General features: G+C 38.4%; 1 pseudogene; it reads left to right on the top strand.

Annotated features, from left to right (window-relative positions):
- Positions 1-447: 447 nt before the first annotated feature.
- On the top strand, positions 448-558 carry LOC117073927 (annotated as a pseudogene).
- Positions 559-8,345: the final 7,787 nt, after the last annotated feature.

Genomic DNA, 8,345 nt, shown 5'->3' with positions numbered 1-8,345 from the left:
AATACCTGCCAGGCACAGAGTTCCGTGCCAACTCACTACGCTATCAGTCTATGAAGAACTTTCCTGGTGCCCTTTCCCCCACTCCTGCCCCATTCTCCAACCCCAGAGGCTTGGCAAGCTGGGGAGGAGCTGGAGCATTGGGCATAAAAAGGGAGAAAAAGCCTGCCACTCCCGCTTCCTCCAGTGCAGCCTTCCCCATGCCAGGGGAAGGGAAACGCTCCGCTTTAAATCAAGTTTATTATTATTATAAGAGACTAGACATGTAATTACTGAACTGAGAATGTACTCTGTGGTTTCCAGTGAATGTAGGGCTTTTTTTCATTGTGTAGTAGTGACCAGAAAATTCATGAGGCCTGTCCAAGTTTTCAGGCAATAACAGGTCAAGAACAAATCCCACAGAATCATTTTAAAGGAACGGCTGAAGACCAGAATAGAAGCTACTTTCTGATCGCTTGTCGGCCTTTTGGCAAAGATCAAGTGTAGTATCTGTTCTTATCAGAAGTTACTTTCTGGTTTTGTCCCACAGGTTATGATTGTTTAACCTAATAATTACATTACTCAGATATAGGGCAAGTCTTCATGTAGAGCCACTCAAAGTATAATTTAGGGCAGGGCTTCTCAACCTCAGCACTATTGCCATATTGGGCTTGATAATTCTTTGCTGTGAGGAAGCTGTCCCACGCATTGCAAGGACAATGACCTCTAGAACATCCACTCCAAGTTTATGGCAGCCAGAAGTGCCTCCAGAGAGCCAAATGTCCACTGGGGTACTAAATTGCCCCTAGTCGAGAAGCACTGATTTAAGGGAAGCAGTGTCTCTTCTTCCTGCCCTTCCCGAATCCAGGAATTACCTCCCTTTCAAGCACCAAAGCATCTGAAATTCCATCATTCAACACACTCTTTGCCCATTCCAGAAATACTGTTTTTAATTCAACATCCTCTGAGAAATGACATTGAGCTGTTATTGATAGGTTAGTGTGAATGGGATAATCAGATTTCTCTCTTACAGATTGGCCCATTAATAACTTACCAGCTGTATGAAGCCAAGCTGAGTGAGGCACAAAGATCTGGGGAAGCCTGTTGGTTTCTTCCACTGGTGAAACATCTCTTGAGACCATCTTCTCCCCAACGGCACCCCCGCACCAGTTCTCTCATTCAGGGGCCCCACCTCTCACCTATATAATGGCAATTTTCACCATGTCCCCCTGCACCAGTTTCAGATCCCTCAAACTCATCCTCTGCATTTTTCTAGGAACGATCTTTCTCATAAAGTCTTTAAAGATTTGCCATCACCCAGATGAAAACATTCAAGCTCTTTAGCGAGACATGGACCTCAGCCTCCATCCATACTGCATTTTTCTATCCCCTAAGATTTTGCTGTTGCTCTTCCCTTTCCCTTTCTCTTTCCTTCAGCACCCATTTGTGTCCTGGAAAACTCCCATTCAACTTCCAGGCTCAACTTAAGCACTCAAGTTCTTGAAAATCCTTCTCTGATTCACTCAGCAATATTGAAGTGCTCCTTTTTCCATGCTCTCAGATAACAGTGAGTAGATCTTTAGTGCAGCACTTACCTCTTTGAATTATTTTCATATTAGAATTTTGTCTCCACTAAACCATGAACTTATTCATTGAAGGTAAAAATTGTGATCTGGTTATTTTCCTAGAGAAGTTCATGATGTGGTTTATAGAGCACCGTGATGTGACAGAGCATCATTGTGTCATTCCTATTCGTCTCATCCATCCACTCTCTGTCTTGCTTTCAACTCTCAAACCCTGCAGGCCTCCATTCAGTTCTAATTCATCCTGCTCTCTCCCACCTCCAACCTCACCATATGGTCTTCTCTCTTATAATTTGCTATGCTCTTCTTCTTTTCTTACTGTTAACACTGTCTCTGAAAACTGTTCTCATTTTCCACCTTTTAGCTAAATGTCGCCCTTTCTAGGAACTTTCCCTGAACTTCCAGACCAAGAGGGCTCCCTCTGTTTCACTCTTCGAAGACATCCTGTGCTTCGTTTTGTACTATTCTGTACTTACTACAAGTTGGCTACTGTGACTCTCATACCATTACACTTGGGTTTAACAGATGTGCTAGTACTTTAATTTTCTTTTTTTTTTTTTAATTATACTTTAAGTTCTAGGGTACATGTGCATAACGTGCAGGTTTGTTACATATGTATACTTGAGCCATGTTGGTGTGCTGCACCCATCAACTCGTCAGCACCCATCAACTCGTCATTTACATCAGGTATAACTCCCAATGCAATCCCTCCCCCCTCCCCCCTCCCCGTGATAGGCCCCGGTGTGTGATGTTCCCCTTCCCGAGTCCAAGTGATCTCACTGCTCATTCATTGCCTATGAGTGAGAACCTGCGGTGTTTGGTTTTCTGTTATTGCGATAGTTTGCTGAGAATGATGGTTTCCAGCTGCATCCATTTCCCTACAAAGGACATAAACTCATCCTTTTTTATGGTTGCATAGTATACCATGGTGTATATGTGCCACATTTTCTTAATCCAGTCTGTCACTGATGGACATTTGTGTTGATTCCAAGTCTTTGCTATTGTGAATAGTGCCGCAATAAACATACGTGTGCATGTGTCTTTATAGTAGCATGATTTATAATCCTTTGGGTATATACCCAGTAATGGGATGGCTGGGTCATATGGTACTTCTAGTTCTAAATCCTTGAGGAATCGCCATACTGTGTTTTCCATAATGGTTGAACTAGTTTACAATCCCACCAGCAGTGTAAAACTGTTCCTATTTCTCCATATCCTCTCCAGCACCTGTTGTTTCCTGACTTTTTAATGATTGCCATTCTAACTGGTGTGAGATGGTATCTCATTGTGGTTTTGATTTGCATTTCTCTGATGGCCAGTGATGATGAGCATTTTTTCACATGTCTGTTGGCTGTATGGATGTCTTCTTTTGAGAAATGTCTGTTCATATCCTTTGCCCACTTTTTGATGGGGTTTTTTTTTTCTTGTAAATTTGTTTGAGTTCTTTGTAGATTCTGGATATTAGCCCTTTGTCAGATCAGTAGGTTGCAAAAATTTTCTCCCATTCTGTAGGTTGCCTGTTCACTCTGATGGTAGTTTCTTTTGCTGTGCAGAAGCTCTTTAGTTTAATTAGATCCCATTTGTCAATTATGGCTTTTGTTGCCCTTGCTTTTGGTGTTTTATACTTTAATTTTCTAAATAAAATTCAATCTGATTTCTGAGCTTCTCACTCGCCATTGTAGGAAAAAAAACATCAGTCATGTTTTGGCAGGCCTTCAAGAGCACAGAATTCTGGAGGCTTCTGTAGTGCCTAGGACTTGGGGTAAGGGTCTCTAGTCTTCAGTCCACTGTGGTCAGAGGTCCCTGCTGAAGTACTCATTGTTCAGTGTATGGTCTATTCAAAGACTGAAGGCTCTAGTGCTTCATGCCAAGCTTTAGTGCTCCATCAGGCTGAGTGTTGTGACGGACACCCAGGGTTCTCCCTCAAGTTGCACCCTGTAGCCACTTTTCCCTGAGGTCCCAAGACTTCACAGTGCCGTTGTGATTGCAACTTTTGCTTGTAACCTCCAAGCACCAATCTCATCCCTATTATTTGCAGAGTAAAATGGAAGCTTATATACCATATGGCCAAATATGTTCTTCTTTTTCTTTTCTTTCCCTCCCTCCCTCCCTTCCTTCCCCTTTTCTTTCTGGCAGGGTCTCCATCATGGCTCACTGCAGCTTCCATCTTCTGGGTTCAAGAGATCCTCCTGCCTCAGCCACTTCAGTAGCTGGGACTACAGGCATGAGCCACTGCACCCAGCCTCAAATATTTTCAAAATTGCAAACCAAGCCAATGAATTGTTAAATAAAATGTGTTCTATTGCTGTATGCTGACAAATATACCTACATAATTTCCTAAAAGGCTACATTCAAATTAAGAATTTTTAGATTCCTTGGAGTCCCGTGCTAGAATATGGTGGCCTCGTAAGTACAGGTCCTGATCCCACACCCCCACTGCATCTCACCAAAGGGCCTCGCATACCTGTGTGTGGTTCTTCAGCCTGCAGAACCAGGCTGTGTCCACACCCCTGCAAATGGCCATCCTTTGGCTTCCCTTTGGTCTTGGGGTACTCAACTGGTGGCACAATAGGATGGACCTGAAGGTAGGGCTGTTTGGATTGAGAGTTCTGGGCCCCAGGAGCCCAGAATGTAGCCTAAAGAAGAAGGCTTAGGTTCTAGGTGGACATATTCACTTGGCTGCACAGATGCTTTGCCGTGGCAAAGCAGGAGTACCCAAAGAAGGGCCAGAGCAGAGCCCTGTAAAGTATGAGTCCAAAGCAGGGCCTGTCTTGCCTGAGTCTGACTGCAATCCTGATCCTACAGCTCTGTTGGAACCAACTAATCAGTAAGCAACAAGAGGCATCAGAAAGTAAACTTTCTCCGGCCAGGCGCAGTGGCTCACACCTGTAATCCCAGCAATTTGGGAGGCCAAGGTGGGTGGATCACCTGAGGTCAGGAGTTCAATACCAGCCTGGCCAACATGGTGAAACTCTGTCTCTACTAAAAATACAAAATTTAGGTGGTGCATGACTGTAATCCCAGCTACTTGGGAGGCTGAAGTGGTAGAATCATTTGAATCTGAGAGGCAGAGGTTGCAGTGAGCTGAGATGGCGCCATTGCACTTCAGTCTGTGTGACAAGAGTGAAACTCCATCTCAAAAAAAAAGAAAGTAAACTTTCTCCATATGATAAATCAATTGAGAGTTGACTATTAATGCTAATTTAATTGACATTGATATGTGGAAACAAAGCTAAAGGCCCATGAGTATGTTGGTAAGCCAATAAACAAACTCAACAAACTCACTGTTTCCAAAGTTGTATAAAAATTATTAACAGGTCTTATTAGAAGAAAGTATTCAATAACAAAATGTTTGAAAGAAATACATATTTTGAAGCAAGCATTTTTTCTTTAATGCAGAACTTCTAGGAGCCCTTTTTTTTTTTATTTTTGACAGTGTCTTGCTCTGTAACTCAGGCTGGAGTGTGGAGTGCAATGGCGCAATCTCGGTTCACTTCAACCTCTGTCTCCCAGATTCAAGCGATTCTCCTGCCTCAGCCGCCCAAGTAGCTGGGATTACAGGTGTGTGCCATCATGCCTGGCTTTTGTTTTGTTTTGTTTTGTTGTATTTTTAGTAGAGATGAGGTTTCACCATGTTGGCCAGGCTGGTCTCAAACTTCTGACCTAAGTGATCCGCCTGCCTCAGCCTCCCAAAGTGCTGGGATTACAGGTGTGAGCCACCGCACCTGTCTGGGAGCCTTTTGTGAATCCCCAAATAGACAAATAAATTAAGTTATATTTCCCAGACTTGTATGATGTGTGTGTACGTATGTGCGTGCATGTATGTGTGTGTGCGTGTGTATGCACACATGCCTGCACATGTATGCATATCTCTTGGTAGTAGAATTCTGAAAATGCTATCAATCAAATAAAAAAAAATCATTGTATCAGAGTTCTTGAGTACACAGGATAGAAACTACTTATAACCAGTTAAAAGAAAAAAGGAATTAAGCGGAAGGGTATCAGGGAGCCTTCAAGGCTCCAGTTTGAAAAGCAAGCAGCTTGGACAGTAGAAACCACAGCAAGAAAAGCCCTGCCCTACAGCTACAGTTACTGAGATCAATGAGTTCCCAATCATCTCCATTTCCAACATCACAGGGAGATGCTCACAAATAATAAGTGAAAAAGAAAAAGCAAAAAGAATATGAGCCCAATTCAACAAAGAGAAAGAGAGAAAGATTTACAGGAACAATCTTAGTAGGAAATACAACAGAATGTTAGCCATGCTTTTCCCTGGGTAATGAAGTTACAGGGTATTTTTATTTTATTTATGTTCATAAATTACATCTGTAATTATAAAAAACAAATATTTTTCAAACTACTTTTGCCAAGTCTAAAAGAAAAATTGTTCTAATGCCAAAATTTTGAGACTAAGTCCATTTTCACAATATTCAAATCCTTCCCGATTTCATAAACTTTGATGAGTTGCTCTAGTTATCAGATGACCTTTTAAGTTTTACCATACTTGAGGAATTCTGGTGCAATAAACATTTTTAAAGTTCTTTCTTAACTTTTATATGGATAAATAGGACTTTATAAAATCAGAATTCCTGTAAATTATTGGCATTAGTGGTACACCAAGTCCCTGCTGTCAGTAATTAGTATAACTGCCACTAGCTAGTGCTATTGGTAGAATCTTGTAACAAGGAACTCTCCACGGTGCTTGTATACAACTTCAGATGAGACCACTTCATAGATAATTTCACTTTTTCCAAACAAAATCAGCTATCTATTAAAGCAGCAACATAAATATTAATAAATTTATTCTTTAATAAAAAGAAAGTAGGATTAACAATGACAAAAACCTCACAACACTATCCTAAATAATATGTCAAAAATAAAATAAAACCAGCAATTACAATCCATTATTTTTAAATAGCAACAATTAAGAGACTACATACCAAAACGTTTGAGATGCAGTCAAAGCTGTGCCCAGAGGTAAAGTTATAGTCTTATGTGTCCTATTATTAAATAAAAACATGAAAATAAATGAACTAAGCCATCAATTAGTCAAAATATTCATAAAACAACAAAATAAACATAAAAAATAAGGAAGGAATTAAAGACAAAAAGTTATATTAATATTACATCAAATAGAAAAAATAGAACTGATGAAATACTCAAGTGTTGGTTCCTTAGAAAGACTGGCAAGTCTAATAAAAGAAGGAAAAAAGTAATTAAAAAGACCAGAAATGAGAAAGAAGCCATAACCAGAGATAGAGAAAAATATTTTTAATTATAATTATATATAGACAAAACATTTTAAAATTCTATGAAAATGCATGTTTTCCTTTAAAAATATGATTTTTTTAAAAATTGATACTCAAGAAGAGATAGTTAAAACCATAGAAAAGGTTTTTTAAGTTTTCAGAGAATTGTCTTCTACTCATCCTCCCTTAAAGACATTGAGGCCTAAACAATGTTATGGGTGAGTTTCCCCAGACCCCAAAGAATAGGCAATTCATATGCTATGTACCAATCTAGATTTTGAAGCTGATAAAGGTAGAATTCAAAAATGTAAAACTACAACCCAATCTTAATCATAAATATAAATGCAATAATCCAAATAAAATGTAAGAAATTGAGTTCAACATTGTTATATGAAAAAGGGGGGGGGAACACCATTATTTAACAGGATACATCTCATACAGAAATAATCCAATACTGAGAAACTATTAACATAATTTATTGTGATAATAGGCCAGAGAAGTAAAGCCACATGATCATTTCTAGTTACCTAGGGTATGTTTAATATAATTGAACAACTTCTAATAAAATGCTTAGCATATTTGAACCATCAAGCCACATCTTTAACCTGATAAAGACCTGAATTTCAGTCTAAGAGCTAACATTTAAAAGCTGGTAAAATTTAATGGCATACCTAATAAGTCAGGAATAAGGGCAAAATTATTACCATCATTTATTTAACACATGAGGTATAAATATTATAAAGAAAGAGAGAAAAATCACCATTAATTATACTTAAAATGATTGGCTACTTAGAAGAGAATCAACTAGGGAGTATTAATGAAAGAGTTCAAAAAAGTTATCAAATACAAAAATCAATAGCTTGACCCCAGAAGGAGCAGCCAGTAATAAAAAATAATGGAAAAATGATCCCATTCAAATGCAACAAAGAAATGAAATATCTAACAATACAATTAATAAAAATATGCAAGACATACAAAATTACTAAAGAACATTTGGAGATTGTCTTCAGTAACCTTAACACATGACAAGTTCCTGAATGAGAAATTTAATATTATAAAGTTGGTAATTCTCCCCAAAGTAGTCTGTACTGTTAAAGCAATTCCGAACAAAATGGCAATAGAATTTCTTTTGGAACATGACCAAAATATATCTAAAGCTTATCTGCGTGAATACATGCAAAAATATAGCCAAAAATATTTTTTAAAAGAAGAGTAACATTTACCCCATTAATTGAGAAACTAAACACACAGTAAAACAAATGATAAAATGGCAATAATTAAAACAGCATGGTTCAGGAATAGAGGATATAAAAAATTAAACAAACAATAAATTCAGAAGCCACTCCAAGTGTGTGTAAGAATTTAATATTTGATAAATGTGGAATTTTTAAAACAGCAAAAAAGGGAGCTTTCAATAAATGATGATGCAACAACTAAATAAATATTTAGACTTTTAATCACACCTATATCAAAAATAAATTCCATTTGGAGTAAAAATTCAAATCTAAAAATAAAAAATAAAAAACATAGACAGATA

Source organism: Trachypithecus francoisi, unplaced genomic scaffold (genome assembly GCF_009764315.1).
Source record: "Trachypithecus francoisi isolate TF-2019V2 unplaced genomic scaffold, Tfra_2.0 Lachesis_group4, whole genome shotgun sequence".
In the NCBI taxonomy this organism is placed as follows: Eukaryota; Metazoa; Chordata; class Mammalia; order Primates; family Cercopithecidae; genus Trachypithecus; species Trachypithecus francoisi.
The sequence above is the reverse complement of the archived record's forward strand: the minus strand, read 5'-3'. Positions and strand labels throughout refer to the sequence as shown.